The following is a 27742-nucleotide window of genomic DNA, read 5'->3' as shown; positions in this document are numbered from 1 at the left end:
CATATACACAATGAAATTCTATGCAGCAGAGAGAAAGAAGGAGCTACTACCCTTTGCAACAGCATGGATAGAACTGGAAAGCATTATGCTGAGTGAAATAGGCTAGGCATTGAAAGACAAATACCATATGATCTCACCTTTAACAGGAAGCTAAACAATAAAACAAACAAGCAAGCAGAATAAAAACCAAGACACTGAAATAGAGAACAAGGGGACAGTGACCAGAGGGGAGAGGGAAGGGAATTTAAGGGGGAAAAAGGGGAGGAATTTGGAGGAACAAGTATGAAGGACACAGGGATGAGGACTGGGGGGGGAGGAAATGGAAGGGAGGTGAGGAACATGGGGGTGGGGGGGTGGCCGGGATGGGAGAAATAGACAAAAAAACTGTACTTGAAAAATAACTAAATAAAATTTTTTAAAAAAGACCATGGTATGTCAGAGTCCCTGGCCTTTTTCTTTTCTTTTTTCAGAGTTCAGCTTCTCACTGAATGTTACAAAAAAGGTTTAGTCAAAAGAGACTAAAGCCCAGACTTTAGTCATCACCAGACTACTCATATTCTTCTTTCTTTGCTTTCACTTTCTTCTCTTCAGCTGGTGCCTCCGCAGCAGCACAGTGGTGGAGGGAGCAGGACCACCTGCTGGTGTGGACCAGCTGCTGGGGCAAATCCACCAGCCCCTATGTTGCAGTGAGGCTCCTCTGTAAACAAGCCTGGCCAGAAAGGTTCAACATATACACCAGCTGTCTTGATGAAGGCATTGATCTTATCATTTCTTACTGTCACCTCATCCTCATGAAGGATAAGGGCACAGTAGGTGCCGGGGAGCTCTGAGACGCAAGCCGTGGTGTGGGTAAGTGCTGGGTCAGGGCTGCCCAGAGCCCTGTTAGTTGAAGGGTGAAGTAAGGGGCTGACTGTCACCAGGCCTTAGCTTCCTGAGCACCTGAGTGGCCGCTGGGGTGAGGGGGATGACTTTTTTCTTATTGTCTGTTAGGCAGAAATGTGGTCACTCAGAAATCCTGCTCATGAATTTCTTTTCTCCTTCTTCTTTTCCTTCTTAATTTATTGTCTCTGGTTTATTCTATGAGTATGTATGTGTGTAAATCTTAGATCCTAACTTACACTATGTTTTCTGTTGATATATCACTAAATACTAGTTTTTCTACAAACTGCTAGAAAAATGAATAATTTTTCAATTGATTATGTTGATATTATATTCATTTGCTAAACATCTAAATTATAATTTGAATAAAATGATGAATACATAACAGAAGTAAATTAATGTTTAAAAATAAAAGAGTGTTTCAGTTTATTTCTAACATCAATTTAACTTATAAAGATAAATTGATGTATATCTAGAATATTTCAAACTCATGTTTGCCTTTTTATCAGTCAAATTTGTTCTCTAAATTATATTTTTATTTTAAAGGTTTTTTTATTTTCTATTTAAGATAAGATGTATTTCAAAGCAAAATTCCAGTGTTCAGTAAGATTCTATCTGGTGAAAAAAATCACATTTCCACTAATTAGTCTTTAAGGGACTATATCTTTCCTCTTGAATTTATGTGCTTACTTTGACTTTCCCATGTTCTGCCCTCGGGCCTGTACCACAAGGACTGATTTTTTTAATAGATGAAATATTTGATTCAGTAATATAACTGTGGTTTTATGCTCCAGTTACACATAACTATGTCCATACAGTCTCATTTAAAAATAATATTTTTATTTTTCATTTAATCTTAAATGTAGATACATGAGAGTAAAAGTTAAAGAGAGATAGGGTGACAGCTGAGGCTGGGAATTAATTACCCAAATCCAAGGTCATGGTCAGTAATAGGAGGGCAGGGGGAATGGGTAGTGGCAACATTGTATCCTCCTTCATTGTAATTATTTAATGTTTTAAAATTAATGCCTAAAAGGTTTTTTCTTTTCCAAGTAAAATTTCAAATAACTGCTAAAAGGTACATTATCCATCGTACTTTCTTGAACATTGATGTGTGCAATTCTTGAAAAGCTGAAAAATATATTACATTTTTTCATATTTATTTTTAAAGTGATTTCATTGGATCTAGTATCTGAAGTTTGCATTGCTTCTGTTGAAATTTTTAGTGAAGTTTCCTTGTTGTGGCATCCTCAGAAATGACACTTTAGAGAGACTTTTTAGACTATATCTTACCAAGGTCATGAAATGCAGAATTTTGGATAAATTTTTTGGACTATATATAAACACACATTATTTTTAGGAACAAAATGTTTTTATTCTTATTCTGAAACCACTGTGTTGAAAAGCTCTAGAAATAGCCGAAAAGCAAGAAGGGAGAATTTCCAGAAACATGCTTCTAGAAGTAGTTCAGTAACAACTTAGACAGATGACTGAATTGGTAACTAGGATGAACCAAATGAAATCACCTGCCAGGGAGGTTTCACCAGAACAATGACTACAGTTATACCCAGGTGTTTCTTTTTCTATAACCTCACTGAACTTTTGGGAAAGGATAATGGAAGTTACTCTTCATAGCAATTTTTCAGAATACTATCCTAAATCACATCCGGAGGACATTCATTGCAATTGATGCTGAAATGTTCTAACAGAGAAGATCCAAGGAGATTCCTTCCACAGCCAAATATCTCAGTACTCTCAAATTCTAAATATTTGTTTAAAATGCCAAAATAGATCAAGTCAGTACAATGAAAAATATAGTCAAATATTTTCCAGTACCTTTGTTCAGAGATTCAAACTTGCAGTAAATAAATCAAGTGAAATTTCATGTAGGGTGACAGTGAAAAAATTAGGTTTAGATATATTTACAAAGTCAAAACTTTATAGTTTTTGTAAGCATTTGTCACTAATAAAAATCTGCTTTCTATTTTTATGTATCAAAGTAATATCAATTTAACTGCAGTTATTTATTGTCACAAACAGTAACACTCCTTATTTCAGTTCTTAAACCAGGCTCATAGCTTGTTCATTAAAGTCCTTCCATAACTCTACTCCAAAGTAGCTATTATTCCTCCTTCTCACTAAATTTTAGTTATAAGCAATCAGAACAAAATCTCCCATATACGAATACACTTTTCATCTTCCTGATTTAGTGTTTGGGTCTTTATAATTCATTACCCCCAGAATATCAATCCACCTTAAATCCAGATTTTCCAAGGTGGAAATCGCAACTCGAATTCCTCTGCCACCGTGAAAATTTCCCCGGATTTAAGGCCGTCCTCCTCCCAATCCCCACAGCCCAGGGCAATATCTGTGTTCTGTCATGTGTCAGTCTGTGTCCTGTGTTACAGGGCTGGGTTATGTCTGCTCTTTCAGTTTTCAGTTCTTCAAGAGCAGAGAAAATGCATGTTTGTGTACATATTTACATATCCTTCACCCAGCATAGTGTTTCACACATATAATTTGTGTGTTTCATAATGGAGTTGTCAAACTCAAACTTAATCTTTGTCAAAATAAAGCTTAGATGAGAAAACACCAATAAGATTTCTATTTTCCAGAGAGACAGTAAAAGAATTTGTTAATTTCTCACAAAATAGCAACCATTGATAACTCTTAAATGCAATGCAAATATATGAGAGAATTTCCAATTTTATAAAAATTCCTAAGGGTGTTGTTTACATCACTGCTCTTACTTAGTATGTTTGATCTACAACTCTCCAAGCCTTGAGCAATTGACTCTATACTCTCAGTCATTCTAGGGGCACCTACCTCTCTAGAGACCGTATGTTAAGGAGGCCTTTTACCTTAGAAAACTCTTATACCTTTGAAGTCCCATAAAAATTTTTACTAGGTGTGTCTTATAAGTCTACTACCTTGAAGGGACTGTTGCTTGATTACTATTGTCTATTTTTTCTGTTGTTATTAATAAATTAATGCTCTTTAAATGAATTTCTGCTAGGTTATGTATTACTTTTCACCTGAATAGATGTGTCTGAGAAATTATTTCTTTCCAACTTATATGCATTTTCTATGTAATAAGGTTTAGAAAAATGTGTCATAGCATTTGAATTATGTATACTAATTATCTAATGAACATTCTTAAACACTTCTTAGAACTTATTGGAGATCAAACACTATCCCCCTAAAAGTAACAGCATAGAAAGAGAAGCTTGACAGGAAAGAACAAGATTTACCATCAAAGATAAAAATTAAAAGTTTTTTATCCAGTTTCCTTCCCTAATACAGTCACATCTCAGTTGGTTTAATATTTTCTCTTGGAGGGAGAGGGGAAGAACAAAAATAGCCTACTGTCTGAATACTTCTCATATAAGTGCTATAGACTCAATACTTGCCTTCCTCAAAATGTATATGTTGAAATCCTAACACCCACTGCGACGATATTAGGGATGCGATGGTCATTGGGAGGTGGTTTTTTCCTAAGAGTGGAGCCTTTATGAATGGGATTAATTCCTTTCTTAAAGAGAGCTCCCTCACACCCTTTGTCATGTAAGGACGTAGATAGAAGATGGCAGTCTATGACCAGAATGTAGGCTCTACCCAGACACTGAGTCTACAAGCACTTTGATCTTGGGCTTCCCAGTTTCTAGAACTGTGAGAAATAAATTCATGTTGCTCATAAGCCACCCAGTCTAAGGCATTCTGTTTTAACAGCCCAAGTGGATTAAGACTTCAATATGCTAGAAGTACAAATGACATAGTGCTGTTCATTTTTCTATAGAGCATTTATTTCTATTGTCCTTTCAAACTTTATAGACACTTCTGTATTTTTCTGATATACCATTGTTTCACTGAATTATTGATGCCCATAATAACTCATTAGTAAGATGAAAATGTATTCCTTTTGTATATTATTCTTAAATTTCATAATTTAGACATCTTTTGAGAAATTAATCTATGGTCTGAAAAAGTCACTGGGGAGTCTAAATAGTGTATTCAACACACACGAGCAGAAGACAATCAATGTACATTAATCAATGTATTTTTTGATACATTAAATAATATTTATATAAAATATCTCACTGAAGATATTTATTTTTATTTCCTATTTCACTAACTTGTTTTCCATGTTAAAACTTGTTATTCATTTTTTATAGAATTATCACTAACATTTCCACTCTCCAACTATTACAGAAATTGTTCTCTGTTATTCATTGAACCTTGCTGTCAAGTAATGATAAATGACCACCTTGAAAAGAAAGAGAAAAACCCAGGTGCAGGTCAACAACAAGGATGAGCCCAGGAGAAAGATAATGGTGTAAAGCCATCTTAACTTACTAATTTAGACCTACAAGTCAATAAAAGCTTAATGTCCTGGCAAAAGTCTTCAAACCTGTAGTTACAGAGTGACAGGGTACTATTTTTTAAAAGATGAGAAAATAGCACAGCAGTAGTTCTTTTATAAGAAAAGTACATGGCCAGAGAAAAAGATGGGAGAAGAAAGAAAAATGTAGGAGCAAAAATTGAAGAAGTAAAATAGAAATAAATTCATTTTAATAAAAATTTACTTTGCATCTGTTCTGTGTCAGATACTATGTTAATTGCTAAAAAATAAATAATTAGAAAGATGTTAAGTTCTCAATCCTCAACAAATTCTTAATGTAATAGAGAAAATTTGATAATAAAAATAGCACATTTCATGCAGTACATACTAGAGTAAAAGTATAGAGATTTTTTAAATGCAAAATAAACATGTGCTTTTTATTTTGATTTGCATCTAAAACAGCACCATATTTATAAAGACAAGCCATAGTTTATGGGAATCCTAAATTACTAAAATAGATAGAAGTCAATCAAGTTTAATGACCTAGAAAGATGAAGTCAGTAATGTTATTACCTGTGAATATGAAGTCAGTAGTGCCATTTTTCAGGAGGTGACAAAGTGGAACAACATTACTTTTTAAAAATGAGAAAAAATTCTAAACTGTCAGTGTTGGCAATCTGAAATCCTTGGGATGTCTCTCTTGTGTCTGGGGTTGTATTTGTGTGTGTGCATGCTCACATGAGGAAATAGATGGTGTGGTCTAGAGACCAGACTGAGAAAATGACCTGTCATCTTTCAGCTTTATATTATCCCTTGACCAGTATTTTTGTAAACAAAATGTAGAGACTGTACATTTAGGGCCACATCATCTTATGTACTTTTCTATATTTTAGAGATCATTCTTTAGTGATATCGTATATTTACTTTTATCTTTTTATTAAATTGATTGGAGTGACATTGGTTAAAAAATTATATAGAGCTTTTTATTAGGGAATGTTTCAAATATGAATTAAAATAGAGAAAATTTAATAATGAACTTTTGCAAATCCATCCCCTTATCTTAAATTTTATTTATAGAGACTACATTTGTGCCCCCAAATATTGTATTAATAAGAGTAATTTTATCATTTCATCTCATCTGTGGTTATTTAGGCACATTCTGAGCATTTTAGACTCCATAAAATTATTTTACAGATGACAAAATTTAATTCAGGAGACCTAAAGTAATTTTACATATCATCTGGTTACTTAATGATAGAGTTAGAATTAGTATCTGACCCCAGTGCTTCATTTTGTCATTGTACTGTTGAATTTCAGAAAGTTATAAAAAGAATGAGTTTCTTATTGGAAATAGCAGAGGAAAGATGAGACACTAATAAACATGAGGGTCTCACATCCTGTTTTCAGCCCTCAACTCTGAAGAGCTATTGCAGCTCTAGTGCTTCCAACCCCTCTCAGAATTATCGTTGTAAGAGAGTTTTTCTACTATAATCTCTGTATGTAAACCTCAGTCTCACAATTTGCTTTCTGGAGAAACTGACTCCAAATTGAACTTTAAGAGTATTCCTTGTCAGTATTCCATGCCTGTATTATGTATGTTGAGGCCATGAATTTGTCCTGTAAACAATGTGGATGCTGTATGACTTCTCCTGATTGGTGATCAACAGGACAGGTATAAAATAAGATGGTAACTACTGAGTTAAACCAGAATTTCAATTTAAACTTGATGACTGAAACTAATGTATATAGTGCAGAGTTTATCCTATAGATCCCTATATAACTGGCATAGAAAGTCGGTTAGTAGACTTTGTCACCATCTCTACTCAGTCACCCTCAGTGGTGATACTTGCTAGGATATTACACAATCACTGGCAAGAGGAAAACACAAAAGTCACAGACTGCAACTTATTTTTTCAAATAATATTGTATAAATGCCTATAATTCTACTCACAAAGCATCTGGGAATACTTGGGCATTTTCAGCTTTGTTGGGTTACCAATCATTGTTAAACCTGAAATTATGTTTCAATATGAAGTTCTGTTTATGCTTCACGGGGCCATTAATATTTTTCACACTGACCCAGAAACAGCACAATTTAAGATACCATGAAGTACCTCAGAAAGACAGAGTTTTGGAAAAGAACAGAGTATTAGGAATAAGTGAATACTACATATGACACTTCGTCCGATAGTTGGGTGGATGAAACCAGATGCAGTCCTTCACTCCTTGGCTGTTTGCATTGGCTTGCCTGCACCTGGGGTTGTTTCTTATTTCAGGGTCTTTAATTTCATTCTGACATATGAAAAATTATGTATTGACCTATAACTAATAAGCAGTTATAGAGAGGTTATAAGATATAAAGTTAATATACAAACCTCTTTCCTATATTACCAGCAATGAATAATTGAAATTTGAAGTTAATACCATTTACACTAGCATCCATAACCTGAAACACTCGGGTATAAACCTAAGAAAAATCTATAAAAGATCTATGTGAAGAAAACTGTAAAACTCTGATAAAATAGGTGAAAGAGAAACTAAATAATTGAGGAGCTTATTCATGTTCATGGAAAGGAAGCGTCAGCGTTGTCAGTATGGCAGTTATTCCCAACTTGATCGATGGATTTAGTGAAATCTTTATCAAAATCCCAGCAAGTAATTTGTGAATATTGAAATATTGATTCTATATCGTAAGTGGTGAGCACAGAAAAACAGAGTAGCCAGTGAAATATTGTACAAAAATCAACTTAGAAGACTAACACTATATGACTTCAAGGCTCACTGGGATATACCATAGCCAAGACAGTGTGGTATCAGGGAAAGGACAGACCAATAGATCAATGGAACAAAGAAGAGCCCAGAAACAGTCTTCTTATCTCTGACAAAGAACAAAGATCATTTGTTTCAACAAATGACACAAAAAAACTAAAGGATCCACATGTAAAATAGAAGAATGTAGATACAGACCTTACATCCTTCTCAAAAATTTTCAAATTGTTTATAAAGCTAAGTACAAAACACAAAATTTTAAAACTTCTGGGAGAGAGAAAAAATATACATGGCCTTCGGTATGACAATGACTATTTAGACACAATGCCAAAATCATGATCCATGGAAGAAAGAATTGAAATATTGGACTTCATTAAAATTTAAGAAATTCAGTTCTGTAAAAGATAATGTCAAGATAATAAGAAGACTAGCAACAAAGTAAAATAAATTATTTTCAAAGGGATATCTGATAAACTACTGTATCCAAAAATATAAGAAGAACATTTAAAACTCAACAATAAGAAACAATTCCATTTAAAAAATGGGCAAAACATCTGAAGAGATATTTTAGCAAAAAATATATGATAGAAAATAAGCATATAAAATGATACTCTGCATCACATGTTGATAAGAGAATTGCAAATTAAAAAAAATAAAATACCACTACACACCAATTAAAATAGCTAAAATAAAAAGTACTGCCAATACCAAATGAATTTAGATCAACAGAAACTCTTATTCATTGCTGGTGATAACACAAATTGGTAAAACCAATTTTGGAAAACAGTGTGACGGTTGCTTTAAAATTAAAGATAATCTTACTATATGATACAACAATTGTGCTTCCAAATGATCTGTAAACTCACATCAAGACAAAAACCTGCTCAAGAATGTTTACAATGGCTTTATTTATCACTGTCAGAACTCAAAAGCAATTGTGTCCGTGAATGAATACATTAACTCTGGTACATCCAGACAATGGAGTGTTACTCAGCACTAAAAGGAAATGAGCTATAAAGCCATGAAAAGACAGCAAGGGACCTCTAATTCTTATTACTAAGTGAAAAAAACCAGTCTGAAAAAGTCATGTACTGTATGATTCCAGTTATGTAACATCTGGAAAAGGCAAAACTGTGGAGATGATTAAAAGATTCGTGGTTGCCTGGGGGCGGGGGAAGAAGGGCCGAGTCCTCACAGCACAGAGGTATTTCAGGGTAGCATCTGTATGAGGCTATCATGGTGGATCCATGTCATTATGTAGTTGTCAAAACCCATGAATGTACATCACCAAGAATTAAATCTAGTGTAAATTATGGACTTTGGATGATAAAGATATGTTAATGTAGGCTTATCGATTTTAACAAATATTTCTCTGTGTCAGGAAGCTGGCTGTGAGAGAGGCTGTTGGTATGTGGGGGTAAAGATATGTGGGAACTTTCTGTACTCTCTACTCAGTTTTTCTGTGAACCTGAAACCGCATATAAAATAAATTTCATTAAAAATATGAAATTGAAAATTAAAAATGGATCATTTGCCTGAATATAATTTACTCTGACATAGCCCCATTCATACTCTTAGAGCCAAATGATATCAATATAACTGAAAATAGTTTTAAGTCAAAACACCAATACACATTCAACTGCGAACATCTGAATCATATTTAATATCATGAACTACCAAAAAATTAAGGTCAATAAGTTAAAATCACTTGACAGCTAAGTGGTAGAGTGCTCATAGGTTTTATGTCTTGCATTGGGTTTGACAAGCCAGCAGGAATATCTAGTTTTACTGGCGGTGAGCATCAGTCTACTTTGAAATTGGCACATTTTGGAAGAGGCAACATGATATGATGAGTCAGTGGGTACTGTGCTGCTTCCCGCCTAAGGGACAATTTACTTCTCTGTAAAACGGAGATAAACTAAAATATCCTTTTAAATTAATGTGCATTATAAAATGCCTTGCCCATGCCTTGCCTATAGGAGATTGCACAGGATGAGTATTAGTATTTTTTGTTAGGACATGAAACTGGAGGTGAAAGTGCAAGCAGAATATGAGAAACAAGGTATAGGTGTACGTGTGCTTCTTAAACCTCAGTGTGATGGCTGGCATCTCACACAGGCTCCGTACAGCTCTCACCCACACATAGTGTTGGCTTAGTTCGAAGACCTGGGAGATTTGATGATGCTAGCTCCAAATCCTCTCCCAGTCGACATTAAGTACTAGAACTTGGAGGCAACTAATCCTCCTAGATAAGGAGTGGCTCTCCTGTCTGCCTCATTCTCCATCCGGTATTTTTCATTCTGGCATGTCACCTGCCTGGCCTCTTCTGTCACTTGTGCTTGAACCTCTAGTGTAAAACAAACTAAACTGCATAAAGGAAATCTGCTTTGAGGTAACAAACTACATTTTGAAAACACCACATAATGATATTTAATGGTTTTATTTAGAATGTAGTTAACCTCACAGTCCCCCATAAAATGTGTCACTAAAATTTATTCCCTTAGATATGGGCTTAAATATTACTTTTAAGTTTGTTCCATCCTTTCCAATCAAGGTAAGTAACAAAGGACACTTACCTTGACTAATGGGATAGCCCATTTAGAAGAATTTCTGGTTTGTTTAATAAATTGATAAAAGGCACATGAGCTACAAGGAAGAAAATTGGGCGGTTTCCACTTACACTTCTAAAGCATCACTGCAGGCTCCCTCCTATAGGATGAGTGTAACGGCTCCGCCCTGGGCCCTGCTCTGCCTTGCTCCTTGCTGAGCCTTGTCCTTTAAATCGGCTGTACCAGCTTATACGAACTATAACTGCACTGCTGCCAGTCATAAATGCATTGGAGCACAGAAAGGCTCATTTTCTCGTTAAAGAAGTTTCTGTGGTCAACTTGATGAGTTGTTGGCTTTAGGTTACCCTGTAGGATCTACATACTATACGTTGCAGTTAAGAGCCTGAGTTCTCGCCATAAAAATTACTTAGCTTCCCTGTTCTTTGGTTTCATTATTTACATGGGGGATTTATTTTCAATCCTCACACAAGGATATGTTTTTATTGATTTTAGAGAGAGAAGAAGGGAAAGAGAGAGAGGGAGAAACATGGATGTGAGGGAGAAACATGGATCAGTTGCCTCCCACATGTGCCCCAACTGAAGATCAAACCCGCAACCTTTTGGGGACTGGATGAATGCACCAACCAACTGAGCCACCTGGCCGGGGTTTACATGGGGATTTAAAAAAAAATCAAATACCAGGCTACTGAAACAATGAAATAACATAATAAATTTAAAGTGCCTAAGATTGTATTTGCTGCATATGAGTTAGTTTAAAAAAAACTGGAGGCTGATCAGATCATTGACATGTTAAGACAAATCTGTTCCAGTCACACACACATGCAAACACACACACTCATGCATCCCTCATTTTAAACATGGTGGATTAGGTTAAATAAATGGCTTCTTATTCAGCTGAGTGACTAAGAAAGTGTTTAGTGTGCATATTTGATTCCATACCTGGTCCTGCAAGTGGCAACTAATTGAGAAGAAGGGAGATATGGAGGTGAAGGAAAAGCTGGCCATGAGAAGATGGAGAAGAAAGGACGAGACAGAGGAGATGCCTCTGCTGGGATAAGAACAAAGGTGGCTTCCATACAATGTCTTCATAGGGACAGACCCTTCTTAGGCATCAGAAATCTTCAAAACCATGTCACAGGCAGCTACCTTGAATTCATGCTTAGAGCTGCTAAAAGCAAGGTTCGGGGAAGTTCTCTGCAATAGGTTTGAATGGACACAGGGGTGGTGTTAAAGAAAGTAGTAGAACACAGCAAAAAAGTGCCTGGGTTAACCATGAAACATCGGGTGCCTGGGACATCACAGAACGCTTCAGTTTTACGGCGCGTATTTCTTTTCAGGCAGTGATTTGAAATAATCCTGGGGAAAACTGAGAGAACATTTAATTTATAGAAGAAAAAATTCAGGGGAAAAAAGAGAAAATGTGTCATCAATGTTTGAAAGCATGTCTTGTGTTAGAGGTGATTTTTGTAACTGAAGAAGACAGAATTCAGAAATTGGGAGAATATATGTGATGCATACTTTCAGTCAGTGAGGCAGAGTTTTATAAATACAGGTACGACAACCTCTGTTTGGACCCGCACACTGCACAGCAGAACACAATGGTAAACCACTGCTGCATTTTATTTTCTTCTTCTTATTTTACTCAGTCTTTTGTTTTACCTTGAAAACTGTGATAGGACAGTCCAAAATGGAATACTAAATAATATTGCGAGATGAGACTCCCAGGCCGGAAAGAATGCAAACCGTTACTGGGGAGGAGAACAAATATGAACTGAATTATGATTAATGACACGCTAGACCAAAGCTGAAGAATGTCTAGTGGCTGCTGTGCACAAAAGTAAAACAAAGGTACAGTGCCTCACCAAACATGCCAATTGAGCATGGAAAGTGAGAAGCATGAACCACGGTAAACTGGAAATTGTCAAGCAAGCAAGAAAATGTTTGAATATTGCAATATTTAGTGTTAGTAAACTAAAGTGAACTGGAATAGGACATTTCCAGTCAGCCAAGTACAATACAAAGTGTTCTACTCTGGAAATGACAAACACATAAGAAACAAAGTTGCTTTAATTCTGAGGCAAGATACAGCACAGACAGACATGGGCAACAATGGAAGTTTTGATCAAATAATATCGAACAGTCTTCTAGTAAAACCTATTAACAGAACCACCATTCAAACCTATGCTCCAATGACCTAGGCTTAAGAAGATAAAATATGCAAGTATCCAAGAAGAAATTGATCACGCACAAAAACAAGATATGCTGATAATTATAGGTGACTGGGGTGCAAAAGCAGGAAATAAAGCAGTACGCATGTCATCAAAAATATGAACTAGAGGCCAAAAATGAAGCAGAAAATTGGCTTGTGGATTTCTGTGAAGCCAACAACTTGTCCATGGCAAACACATGTTTTAGAAAACTGAACAGATGACTGCATGGAAATCTCCAGATGGCCAATATTGAAACCAAACAGACTATGTAATTGGAAGCAGGAGATGGAGAAGCTGTATTCTCTGCCAACACAAGACCAGGAGCAGATCGTGGTGCTGACCATGAACTGTTAATATCAAACCTAGAGTACAACTGAAGAAGAGCACTGAGAGAATTATAGTGCCAACATATAATGTACATAACAGTTCGGATGGATTTAAAGCCCATATAAAAAACCAGACTTGCATTGTTAAAATTGATTGACCATGAACAAGAAGAACTGTGGCCTCAAACTAGAACTATTCAGGAAGGATGTGAAAGACAATGACGGAAGTACAAAGAAGAGAAAAATCAAGATGAGTGACAGAAGAAACATTAAAAATTGGTAGATACTGATACAAGGAAAAAGTAAAAGCTGCCAAAACAGGGCTAGAATCCCGAACACAACTTTTCAATGGCTATTACATAGAAATAAAGAGAACTATTATTGGGTTTGCCAAAGTGTTCATTTAGTTTTTTTCCTTAAAATAAAAAAAGACACAATTTTTTTCATTTTCACCAAAACTTTATTGATTTGGGTATTTTTAGTATGTTGGTTATCTCGCACTTGGTATATTGTTGATTGTTCTAATTATTGTCTCTATTTGATCACTATCCACTTCAACTGGTCTACCTGACGTTGGAGCATTGTCCAGCGAGAAATCTCCAGCATGAAACTTTGCAAATTGAGTCTTGCCACACTCAGTCTGTCACAGCACCTTCTCCACACACTGCACAACTCTTTTTCTGAATTTCAGTTTCGTTTTTACCTTTCTTGAATTAATAAAGCATACCATGCCAAAATGTGTGTTTCCTCCCATCTTCAATATTAAATTGGCTGTACAAAAATTCATCTAGTTTGATAAGATTTTTAAAAATGCACACTGATATGGCAGCTGTCATAATACAATCTAGCAAAATTGTTTCAAATGAAGTTAAAGACAACTAGGTGCTACTAGAGCCACATTCCAGGGAAAAAACAAGTGAACATTTTGGCCAGCCCAGTACAATGAATGAAGATAAAACAGAACCACAAAATAAAAAAAAAAAAAAAAAAGAAAAGAAAAACAAGTGATCTCTACCAGGAGATTCAAAAAATAAAAGGGAAATTCAAACCTAGATTAGGAATACTGAGACACCAACAAGGAATCACATTATCTGGTGAGGAGGAAATAAATGGGAGGTGGAAACAGTGAACTGAAAAGTTGTACAGAACAAACAAAGGATGACAGATACCTGGGAAGAGGATTTCTATGAAGAACCACCTGTGGTTCTAGGAAGCAAAATGAAAGTTTCTCTGATAGTATTGGGAAGAAATAAATCACCAGGGGTAGATGGGATACCCATATAATTATTTCAAGCCACAGAGGCAGAATCTGTCAAAGTTCTAACAAGACTATGTCAACAAAAATGGAAAAGAAGGTTATGGCCTACAGACTGGAAACATTCAATATACATCCCAATCTCCAAGAAAGGAGATGTAAAAGACTGCAGCAACTACAGGACAGTTGCTCCGATTTCCGACACAAGTGATGCTCCAGGTGATGCAACAAAGGCTTCTTTGGAGAAAGAAATGCTAGGTTCAGAAAAGAAAGAGACAGGTGTAATTGCAAGCATTTGTTGAATACTGGAGTGTTCCAACATATTTCAGAAAGAGATCAGTCTATGTTTTGTAGTCTACAGTAAAGCCTCTGACTCTGTTGATGATGAAAAGGTATGGGTTCGGGAAAAAGGGCATGGCTCCACTTAGACTGTCCTGGTGTGAAACATCACTGGGGGACAGAAGGCCACCATCAGCACAGGATGTGGTGAAACAGAGTGGTTTCCTATATGCAAAGGTATCAGACAAGTGTGCATTTTACCTCCTTCTGTGTTTAATCTGTATGCAGAAAATACATTATATGAAAAACTGGGGTGAGAGGAAAGAGGAGTGTAAATTGGTGGAAGAATTATCAACAAGATATGAAGAATGTAGTGGTGATTTGAAACAACTTCTGATGAAAGTGAAAAAAGTGACAAAGCAGTAGTGAATTTGGACACGAGAGACACAAACATCATGACAAGGGAAGAAATACCGAAAGTTAGGCAATGGAGACATGGAAGTTATTATGATTTTGCTTATCTTGGTTCAGTTATCAATTTGAATAAAAAACTACAGTGAAAAAAATCAAAGAGAAGGCTGAGGTACAAAAAGCAGTAATGGAAAAATTAAGAAAGATCACCAAGAGTGAAAATGTGTCATTGGGAAAAAAGGCTGAGGTGATCTATACACTCTCATTCCCAATTACTGTAATACTATGTATGGATGCAAAAGTTAGAAAGTGAAAAAGACTGATAGGGTATATGTATGTTTATGTGTGTGTGTGTATATATATATATATATATATATATATCTCCTATAAACAGTACACACACCTATGTATGTATACACACACATTTACCTGCAATAATGGTGTTGGGGAGCAGCTCTACCAACACCCTGGACTCCAGAAAGACTAACAAGTGGGCCCTAGAGCAAATTAGGCCTGAAATATTAGAGAAAGCAAATATGACAAAACTGAAACTGTCCTTCAGGGACATTAGGACGTGGCAGGATTCTTTGGAAAAGTCAACGATGCTGAGAAAAATAGAAGAAAGCAGCAGCAGAGGCAAACCAAGTACGAGGTGGGTTGTCTCCATAAAAATGCCATGGGCATGAGTTTGAAGGAGCTGAGCAGGGCTGTTGAGGGCAGGGTGTTTTGGACACTGCTCATCCCTATGGTTGCCAGAAGTCAGAGCTGACTCAGTGGAATGTAAAATACACAGACACGGCTGTCTTTATTTTTTTTTAATTTTTTCAAGATTTTATTTGTTTATCTTTAGAGAGGAAGAGGAGGAGAGAAGGAGAGAAGTATCAATGTATGGTTGCCTCTCGTGAGTCCCCTGTTGGGAACTGGCCTGCAACCCAGGCATGTGCCCTGACTGGGAATCAAACTGTAATGGTGTGGTTTGCAGGCCTGCACTCAATCCACTGAGCTACACCAGCCAGGGCACAGCTGCCTTTAAATATACTAACTACCTGATAAAGTAATTAATCCCTTATCTTACACATGTCTGTGAATGGAACAAACTGACAACTTCTTATAATTACTAGAAAAAAAATTATGTTGTATTTGATAGAAAATACAGACTAGAAAATCTCCAATGACTCTCTCTTTTTTAATTCTGACAAAATTCCAGTGGGTAAAATTTTTTTCTTGCTGTATGTTTGGTCTATATATAAGGAAATGAGTACAAACTCAAATTTAAATTGTGATTTAATCCTCTTATTGTTTTTTTCTTGAGAGGCACATAATTTTATGCATGAAATAATTAAACTGATAGTGCAGAAACAGTATATAGACAGTAAAAACAGATGATATGAATTTAATCATTTTAGTTAGCAAATATTTAAGTGTAGTTTTTGGCATAATTTAATGTTATACAAACTTCACCTAGGGGATCCAAACCTTTAGGTGTAAAATAAACCTCTAAAAGGAGTTGTGCAAAGTGCTATTATAACACTAGGAAAAGTGGATTAATTGTATCACAGCTACCACAAGAACAGAAATCATAAAAGAATCTGCAACTGCAAAAATATCTTTAGATTCTAAAATCATTATAGTTTCCCAATGCTTAGAATAGTATTGTTGCCTGACAACATAAAGTAGGATCAGTCTTCCAAATTTAAAAAGAAATAAGTAAAATAGTCACTGATTGCAGATAAGACAATACTATATATAAAAAACATTAAATACTACACCAAAAATAATAGAATTAATTAATAATTTCAGAAAGTTGCAGGAGAAATAATTCATATACATAAATATCTTGTGTTTCTATACATACATACTAATAAACTATCAGAAAGAAGAATTACAAGAACAAACCCATTTATAATTGGATTAAAAAGAATAAAATACCCAGCAAGAAATTGAACCAAAGATGTGAAAGATTTGTACTCTGAAAGCTATAAAGTAGTGATGAAAGACATTAGATGACTCATATAAGTGCAAAAGTGTACTATGTTTATAGATAGGAAGAATTAATAGTTATAATGTCCATATCACCCAGAGAAATATACAAATTTAATACAATCCCTAGCAAAAAGCTCAGGGAATTTTTCACAGAACTATGACATATAATTCTAAAATTTGTATGGAATCACAAAAGATGCCAAATAGAAAAGCAATCTCAGGAAAAAGAACAATGTTTGGATACCACATGCCCTAATTTTAAACTATACTACAAAGCTATAGTAATCAAAAACAGTAAGGTAGTGACAGAAAGCCAGATACATAGATTCACAGATTCCATTACTTGAATGGAATATAAAGCTAAGAAATGAATCTATGTTTCTGTGTAGTCAATTTATGACAAACAGGCAAAAAATATGCAATGGGGAAAAACAGTCTCTTCAATCAGTGGTACAAAAAATTCGCATCACTTATACACAAAAATAAACTCAAACTAGAAGACATATGTGTAAGACCTGAAATCATAAACTCCTAGCAGAAGACATAGGTACTAAATTCTTGGACATAGGTCTTGGCAAAGTATATATAATATATAATATATAATTATATATATGTTTCCTCAGGCAAGGGCAGCAAAAGGAAAAGTAAATAAAGTAAAAAGCCTTTTGTTTAGTCCTTTTCACAGTGAAGGACACTATCAACAAAATGAAAAGGCAACCTGCTGAATGGGACAACATATATGCAAATGACATATATGATAAAGGATTAATATTCAAAAGATATAAAGAACTTACACAATTTAATATTAAAATCAAACAGTCTGATTTTAAAAATGGGCAGAGAACTTAAGTGCACATTTTCTTTTCTGAGAAAGACTTGTAAGTGGCCAACGGGCCACCTGAGAAGATGCTCAGCTAATCATCAGAGAACCGCAGACCAAAACCACAATAAGCTATCTCTTCAAACCTGTCAGAATGACTGTTATTAAAAAGGCAACAAATAACAAATGCTGGTAAGAATGTGGAGAAAAGGGAACCCTTATACGCTGTTCGTGGGAATGTAAATTGGTGCGGCCACTATGGAAAAAATAAGTATAAACTTTTCTCAAAAATTTAAAAGTAAAACTACAATTTAAATCAACAATTCCACTTCTGGGTATTTATTGGACAAAAACAATAATTTGAAAATATATTTCTACCTCTATGTTCATTGAATAACTATTTAAATATTTAAAAGAGCTAAGATATGGAAACAACCTATGTTCATTGGTAGATTAATGCATAAAGAATAAAAAAGTGATACATTGGGTTGGCCAAAAAGTCTGTTTTTTTCCATAAAATAAAAGATATTTTTAAAAATTTTCACCAATAACTTCATTGATTTGGGTATATTAAGTATGTCATCTACCTCCTGCTATTGGTTTCTTGTGGGTAGAGGTCAGGGGTGCTGCTAAACATCTAATGAATAAGACAGCCCCACAATAAAGCACTACTTGGCCAAAATGTCAGTAGTACCTAGAATATCTGCAAACCACTTTTGACATATTTGATCAGTCACAGCGCCTTCTCCCTATACTGCACAAATTCTTTTTTTTGCATTACAGTTGACTTTTTACCTTTCTTGAAATAATAAATTATAACATGTTGAAAATGTTGTGTATCTTCTTCCATGTCAATATTAAAGTGTCTATGCAAAAATTCACCAGTTTCAATAACTTTTTAAAATGCATGTTGATTGACAGCTGTCACAATACAATGTAACAAAGTTGTTTCAAATGAAGTTAAAGACAACTAAGCACTACTAGAGCAATATTATGAAAAAAAATGAACATTTTGGCCAACCCAATATATATATACACACCACTTTATATCTATATATAAGTGCTCTGTCTAGAGTGTATCCAGCCATGTAATATGCAAAATAGAGACATTTATTGAAGAAGATGACCTTCAAATTGGGCACCTTGTTGAAAGACAAATACCATATGATCTCACCTTTAACAGTAAGCTAAACAACAAAACAAACAAACAAGCAGAATAAAAACAAAGACACTGAAATAGAGAACAAGGGGACAGTGACCAGAGGGGAGAGGGAAGGGAATTTAAGGGGAAAAAAGGGGAGGGATTTGGAGGAATAAATAGGAAGGACACAGGGACAAGAAGTAAGGGGGTGGAAATGGGAGGGAGGTGGGGAGCATCGGGTTGGGGGGTTGGGATGGGAGAAATAGACAAAAAAACTGTATTTGAAAAATAACTAAAAATTTTTTTTAAATGTGAAAAAAAATAAAGCCAGAGTCTCAAAAATAAAACAAAACAAAACAAAACAAAAAGAAAGTGGGCACCTTGGGATCTCACATAGTTCTCCCAATCACCATCATCTGCCTTGTCATATTTTCCTGAATCTCATTCACTGTCTGAAATCTCTTCCCTTTCAAAGATGATTTTAGTTTTGGGAAAAGCCAGAAGTCACAGGGCACCAAATCTGGGCTGTACTGGGTCTGAGTCATGTGGGTAATCTGATGTTTTGCCAAAAAACTCTGCCCATGAAGTGATGTGTGAGTGGGTGCATTGTTTTGATGAAGCTGCCAACCACCAGTTACCCATAGCTGCAACCTTCTGAACCCCAACAGTTTTTGCAGAGGAATGTTCAAGCTTAACACAAAATTTGATGCAGACTCATTTGCTCTACTCTCTCAGTCATTTTGAATATGACAGTCACACAGTACACATATTCACTCAATGGCATCTACTGCCCCCACTGACTAGTACAGTGCAAGCCATCATTGTTCACACATGTGCATCCTAGTCCACTCTCCTTGGCTGCTGGGTTACACTGATGTCACTCAAACCACCCTCCTTATATGAACAATGGCTGGACTTTTTCTGGACAGATCATGATCTATATGAAGGACTAGGATGTGTCCAAAACAAGAATGAAATCTAGTCCATATGAGACAACATGGATGGACCTAAAGGGTATTAGGATAAGTAAAATGACTCAAAGAAAGACTCATAATGTATGATTTCACTTATTTGTAGAGTCAAACAGCAAAACAAATCAACAAACAGAATAAATAGGAACTCACAGATAGAACAGATTGATGATTGTCAGGGGAAATGATGCAGGAATGGGCAAAACAAGGGAAGGGGATTAGGAGATTTAAACTTTCATTTATAAAGTAAATAATTCTCAGGGATGTAATGTATAGTAGTAAAGGGGAAGTAATACATTTATATGGTGACAGGGAGTTGCTAGACTTAATGTGGTTTTATTTAATAAGGTATTCCAATGCCAAATCACTATTTTATACACTCATACTTCAATTTACATTTTTTAATTAAAAAAGCATTTCACAGAATTGTGATTTTGCTCATTCAAAACAGGTTTATCTTGACTTACTCAACAGATGTGTCACTAAAAAGTTGTGTTCAGATGTTAGCTAAAGCATTGAAAATAATTATTAGGAACTATATAATAAAAATAAAAACAGAAATGAACAAGGTTATGAAAAATACAATAATTATAGTTAAAAATTGCTTACACCTAATTTAAAGAGAAATCTATATAAATACTTCTAAATTGTGATTTCCAATTTCTTTCCTTCTACCTCAAATACCTGAGAACATGCTTTAATAATTCAAATTCAATTATAAATACCAAACAAAAGAAAAAAGAAAAAAATAATTCTCATTTGGAATCTTAACTCCAGATTTAAAAAATTCATATATTAAACAAAAAAGAGAATATAAATTTAACTGAAAAAACTCAATCCTTTTAACATATTATTGATATTTTCATGACACTTTGTCATAAATCATTCCCCAAGGAAATAGTAAATTATGTTTTCTTGATAATTAAGCTTGTTGGTAATATCTTAACAGTACTTAAGAAAGATAATTTTCTTTCTCCCTCTTCCTCTCTCCTTTTCTGAGTCAAAAACACATTAATCTTCATGAACATACCCACATCCAAAAATACATACGTGCCTGTGTTCCTACTTGGTCATTAGGAACGATACCAGTGGAAAGACAAGGTTGGTTTGAAATCTAACCACTTTGATCTAAATATTTGATGACCAACTACATGCTTGTAAGTAGTGATTATTTATATGTAAAACAGATATTAATAAGTGTTAATTAATATTTTAAGATAAATACTTAAAACAATATTTTAGTAATGTACAAAACCTTTAGGAAAATAAAGATTAATTTTAATAATATTGGGCCTTTTTTCTGTATGTAAATATAATGCAACATAAATTCCTTGCGAATATAAATCTATCATTGGTTGGTGAACAACTTAGATTTATGGGAAACTATTTAGAGATATAACCAATGGAGTGCTGGAGCATGCTTTTGAGAGCTGAATATTTCTGTGACTTCCCATCTCTGTCTTCCACCTTTTGTGACATATAAGTGGTTTGAAATAAGCCATTGTGGGAGTATTTACACAATAAAATTTTGCAAAAACTGCAAATTAAGGGTTGTGTGTGTGTGTGTGTGTGTGTGTATGTTGTGTATTTAGAGAACTGTTAAAAGTTAGCAAGCATGTTACTGGGTCCCACCCACACCTTGCATATTTAGCAACACAGTCATTTTTATTTCCTGTTTCAGTGGAAATAAATATATTTTGTTCTTTTTCTTTGGTATGTTATTTTGCTCATGTAGATATAGCATAATCATTAATTTAATAACATTATTACTAATGAGGAAGTACTTCGTTTCATTTATATTGTGGAAGAGGTAATGGACCACAGCTTCAAAAGATATTTTGCTGTTTGACTACATAAGCTTGAATTAATATTTCACAAATCATGATATTTATAAAGCTAAATGTGCTCTTTAGAAATTTTCTGGTCACTATCCATTATCTTTCACTGAATTTAGGAAATTTCAAAATCTATCTGATTGATCAATTTTCCCCCTTCAGGTAGCTTTTAGAACACAGAATAAACGGACAAATCCCAGGATTCATTGGATCATAACTGAGATGCCCATATTAAACCACATTTTTTAAAAGTTTGGATTAATAAACAAACAAAGAGGTGTTTGGCAAGTCAGTGTTCCCCCTCAGGGAACATATTCTGTCATCACACAGAGAACCTCCTGTCTGTACTTCATTTTAAAATTTGGCAACGTCTGTCCTACTTTTTTTTCCATGTCTGAAAGAGTTACATTGCTCCCTGGAGGAAAACTGGAGACTACAAAATGAGACTTGTTAGGCCACAAGAATACTCGTATATCTAATTGTATTATTTTCTTCTAGGATGTATGTAAACTTTTAGGGTAGTAATTTATATTTCTAAGTCAAGAAAATTCAAACAGTTGAAAATATTTTTTTGGTTACTATTGTTTTTGTCATTTTAGCAGCTAAGAAATGCAGGTCATTATGTTGGAAGCAACCTAAATACCTACCAGTAAATGAGTGGATAAAACAAACTGTGGTACATTCACACAATGGAATATTATACAGCAGAAAGAAAGAAGGAGCTCCTACCCTTCACAGTAGCATGAATGGAACTGGAGAGCATTATGCTAAGTGAAAAAAGCCAAGCAGTGAAAGACAAATACCATATGATCTCACCTATAAGCAGAACCTAATCAACAAAACAAACAAGCAAGCAAAATAGAACCAGAAACATTGAAATATAGAACAAACTGACAGTAACTAGAGGTGGAGGGAAAGGGATAATGGGAGAGAATAGGGGAAGGTCCATCAAGGAACATGTATAAAGGACACATGTACAAAACCAAAGCAGGTCGATTCAAGGGTGGGAGGCAGGGATGGGTGGAGCAGAGGACCATATGTAGTGAAAATGGAGATAATCATACTTTAATAATAATAATAATAATAATAATAAAGTGCAAGGTGTTATATTATTAGAAAAACATTTTTATGGTAAAGAACAAATTTTCCAAAGTACACATCTTTTTTTAAGTTTTATTTTAAGATTCTATTCATGTTTCTTTTTAGAGAGACAGGGAAGGAGGGAGAAAGAGAGGGAGAGAAACATCTCAATGTGTGGTTGCCTCTCATGCGCCTCCCCCCCAACTGGGGACCTAACCTGCAACCTAGGCAAGTGCCCCAGGCATGGGAATCACACTTGGGACCCTTTAGTTCTCAGGCCGGCGTTCAATCCACTGAGCCACACCAGCCAGTGGACACGTCTTTCTAGGTGCATTAGAATTGGTCTGTATTCATTATCATACAAAATTTCTCCCAACTCTTGCAAAGAAGACCGAAAAGAAACTGATTACATTTTTAATTGTCTGGTTTACAGGTTCTCTAGAACATAAAGTTTATACTTATATATTAGAACTTGAAGCCCTGGCTGGTGTAGCTCAGTGGATTGAGCGCGGGCCTGCGAACCAGACAATTGCGGTTCCATTCCCAGTCAGGGCACATACCGGGGTTGCAGGCCGGTTCCCTTCAGGCCAGTTCCCAGCAGGGGATGCATGAAAGGCAACCATACATTGATGTTTCTCTCCCTCTCTCCTTCCCTTCCCCTCTAAAGATAAAATAAATAAAATCTTAAAAAAAAGAACTTGAAAAGTATAAACTATTTTCACTACACCTATCCATTCACTGGAGACAAAATTTCACTGTAAATGCAGTCAGTCAAACCTCTTTGTTTGTGGATTCTATATTTGCAAATTTGCCTAGTCACTAACATTTATTTTTACTATGAAGCAAAAAACTGGAGTGGCATGACACATTCTCTGCTGAGGTTGAACAAAGTGATAGTCTTCTTGCTTCCATTCCTTTTTTGGTCTGTGTAGTGCCACATTTTTATGCATGTGTATATGTGTGTGTGTATGTGTGTGTTTCTGTTTAAAATGACACAAAAATAATGTTGAAATAGGTCTCCATTGCCAAGCACAAGCAGGCTGTGATGTATTGTACAATACTTACAGAGAAAATGCATGTGTTAGACAGGTTTTGTTTATGCTGGACATATATTTATTTCAGTCAATAAATGATTATATTAGGGCAATTGACTTCTATTTAGTTCATTGAGTTCAATGTTAATGAATTACTAATGTGTATTAACTAAAATATTTTTAAATAGAAACATGTAAGATGTGACATCTCATGATCAATTGATAAAAAATTTTGTCACCAGTGCTTTGCAGGAAATCATCACTGTTATTTGCTGTGAGCAATGACTCAGTGTTCATGTTCAGCATCTGCCACACTATACAGAAGGTAATTACCAGAAATTATGAGAATTGGCCATAAAATGAAATAATTAATGTAGTAAGATTAATATGATAGCTAAAGAGACTTTGTGGAGAACTATTAAGTTTCACAAAAGCTTTTAATATGATTAAGTGATATTATTCAATTAAATAAAATACATATATTTATAATTAAAATTTATTAAGTACTAATAATATAAACTTCAAAGCCATCTTAAAATTTTAATATGTTAACTATCTGTTGTCCAAGATATACCTAAAATACTAAATACTTATGAGAACACTTGTTTTTGATAACTAATTTCAGTTCTCTATTGTGTAGTTGGTATAGATACTCAATTATTAGCATTATTCAGCTCAGTTAAAAATATTATTAATTAATATACACATAATAGAAAAATGAAGGAAAAAAGACTAAGAGTCTAAATCTTTGGGTCATCCGTATTTGAAATATAATAAACTTCTACAATTTATGTACATCAGAAAATATATTATCTTTATTACATTAACATATATCATTAATAAGTAGAAGGTGTAAAATGAAAGGAAGAGAAAAAAATAAGTACAATATATTAAGGGGTTTTCTAATTTAATCTTTATTGTATCTTTTCCATTACCATTTAGTCCCTTTATCCACCCCCCTCACAGTCACTACCCTGTTATCCATGTCCAGGAGTCCTTTTTCCTTTTTGCCCAACCCCTAACTTCCCCCCTTCCAGCTGTCATCCTGCCCTGCAGCTTTCGAATCAGATGTCTTCCTCTGTGTAGTAACTATTGTGTCCAATAATTTCTATGTTAAGAAAATTCTTCTAGTGTCTCAGTTATGCATATAGGCCTACTAGAGGCCAAGTGGACTAACAAGCACAAAGCTACACGACTGGTGAGGGAGAGAGTCCAAATTGAAAAGCAGGTTGGCCTGACTCCACAGCAAAGAAATAAAACACAAAGCAGATAATACCTTTAAAAATGTTTTTATCGTTGTTCAATTACAGGTGTCCCCATTCTTCCCCCATTCCTCTCCTCTACCCTACTCACCCCCACCTTCCACCTTCAATCCTCCTCCCCCTCTGCTGTTCTTTGACTTGACCCTTCCCCTTTTTTCCCTGTTATCCTCCTCACAAACCCCTGTGGTCACTGTCAGTTTATTCTCTGTTTCCATGCCTGACTCTATTTTGCTTATTTTTGTTATAGGTGGGATCATACGGTGTTTGTATTTCACCACCTGCCTTATTTCACTCAGCATAATGCTCTCCAGTTCCATCCATGCTGTTGCAAAGGGTAGTTCCTTCTTTCTTTCTGCTGCGTAGTATTCCATTGTGCAAATGTACCAGTTTTTTGATCCACTGATTTACTGATGGGCACTTAGGCTGCTTTCAGCACTTGGCTACTGTAAATTGTACTGCTATGAACATTGGGGTGCATAGGATCTTTTGGATTGGTGTTTCAGGGCTCTCAGGATATAATCCCAGCAATGAATGGGTGGGATGGGTGGTCAAAAAGCAGTTCCATTTTTAGTTTTTAGAGGAATTTCCATGCTGTTTTTCACCATTGCTGCACCAGTCTGCAATCCCATCAACAGTGCACTGCGGTTCCTTTTTCTTCACAACCTTTTGTTTCTTGATTTGTTAATGATGGCCATTCTGACCAGTGTGAAGTGGTATCTCATTGTGGCTTTAATTTGCATTTCTCTGATGGTTAGTGATGCTGAGCATCCTTTTTGTATCCATGGGCCCTCTGTATGTCCTCCTTGGAGAAGTGTTTGTTCAGGTCCTTTGCTCATTTTTAAATTGGATTTTTTCTCTTCCCGGTGTAAAGTCTAATACCTTTTAGCTGATATGGTTTTATCTGTGCATGAAAGCTTCCTTTTCAAATCTGTTTTCCTCATCCATTTTATCTACATTACCATGTGTATGATATGAACCCAACAAAACAAAGCAAACAAACTTACTACCTTCTACCTACCCTCACTACTTGTTCCTTCTTTAGGATAAGTGACTTGAAATGTTTCATTACTCCAATATTCCACCCTGTTAATTAAGAGATACAGGACTAAGTGTGTAGGTTATTTCAAAATAAAACTTGCTATACTTTTTTTAAGAAATAAATAGTTCTCTAAAATGGCTCAATATTTAACAAGTGATTAAAAAAATAGAGGACTCCTCATAAATTTGATAGTTATAGACACTTTGTATTGAACAAAACTGATAACAAAAGAAACGTTTCTTTTGTTATCAAAACTATAGCAGCCAGATACTATACTCTATAAAAAATTCTCAGATTGCTTTGCTTATGGTGTTTTTTGTTTCCTATGCTCTATACATCATTTTAGTAGTTATTATTCCTGGTTTCCTTGTTCCTAGTGGAAGTAAAATTTCTCCTTTTATTTTGTCTGAGGCAGGATTTCCACATACCCCCAGCCCCACTGGAGATCTTTCCAATTTTTCAATAAAATAGGTTTTTGACACTCTCTTTTATCAATCCAGTGGGGCTTTTTGTTCCAATATAACTGTAGTTCTTTTATTTTAGTTAAAATTGCTCAAAGACCAAGGCAGATGATCAAATGCAGTTCTCCCTAAAAGAATCACAGAATAACAAATATATTTGTTTTCTGGATTAGTGGCAAGTAGCAAACTGCTTAAAAATACAGATTGCACTGTAGGTGTTAATGACACTGTCATATCACACTGAATGATTTCTACTGATTAATTACTCTCATTCTTTCTGTGCCCATTTTTATAAGCTGAAGATAGTCAACCTCAATGAACTTTGTTACACTGAAATGAAATTCACAACACTCATTTCACCTACCTTTTCAACTTGTCCATCTCCGTTTCATCGTGGACATCTGAAGTAACATAGAGGGTGGAGATTTTCTTTCACCTTCAAAAAAAAATACTGCCTCTGACCCCTCCCTCTGTGTGTTTCTCTTATAGCAGAAGCATCTGTCTCAAACACTAACCAATTTACTGCCTTCTCTAAAGTTTCATGGTAAATTACACACAGCTGAAATTAATGGAAGTTCTTTTGGAAGGTTTCTCAGGGTTTGATTCTCCACACATGGAATTTGCCAGGCACTGTCAATTGTGGTTTGGGTTCTGCCAGAGTGTCTGACTCCCTGCGGGGAGAAGCTCTTGCAACAAGGGTGGAGACTGTCCCTGCTGGAGTCGTTCTGGAGTAAGTCAGAGGATAAATAGATGGCATGGTCTCCAGAGCCTCATCCTGATGTGTAAAAAAAGGATTTAGGAGCCACTGCCGTGTCTTAATTAGACACAGGTGCACTGAATCTTTCACCAACAGCTCAGTTCCTGCCCTTCTTTACATTTTAGTGGTATGTAAAGTATTTAGTGGTGTTTCAGTGTTTGACAATTAGATGAGAAGTGCAGATATAACAGAAGGGAGGATGCCATGAGTAAAAAAGTGATTCCCAGAAATAAAGTCCATGATTCAAAACCATATGATTGAGTCCCTTTATGAATTCATGTACATTATTAATTTGTAAGAGGGAAATAAATTACTCATAAT

The 27742-nt window shown here is 35.2% G+C and overlaps 1 pseudogene; it reads right to left on the bottom strand.

The window, feature by feature from the left end:
* Positions 1 to 508: 508 nt before the first annotated feature.
* Positions 509 to 27045, bottom strand: LOC119038779 (60S acidic ribosomal protein P1-like; annotated as a pseudogene).
* Positions 27046 to 27742: the final 697 nt, after the last annotated feature.

Source organism: Artibeus jamaicensis, unplaced genomic scaffold (assembly GCF_021234435.1).
Source record: "Artibeus jamaicensis isolate MK-2021 breed Jamaican fruit bat unplaced genomic scaffold, CSHL_Jam_final scaffold_584, whole genome shotgun sequence".
NCBI lineage: Eukaryota > Metazoa > Chordata > Mammalia > Chiroptera > Phyllostomidae > Artibeus > Artibeus jamaicensis.
This window is presented reverse-complemented; position numbering and strand designations above follow the sequence as displayed.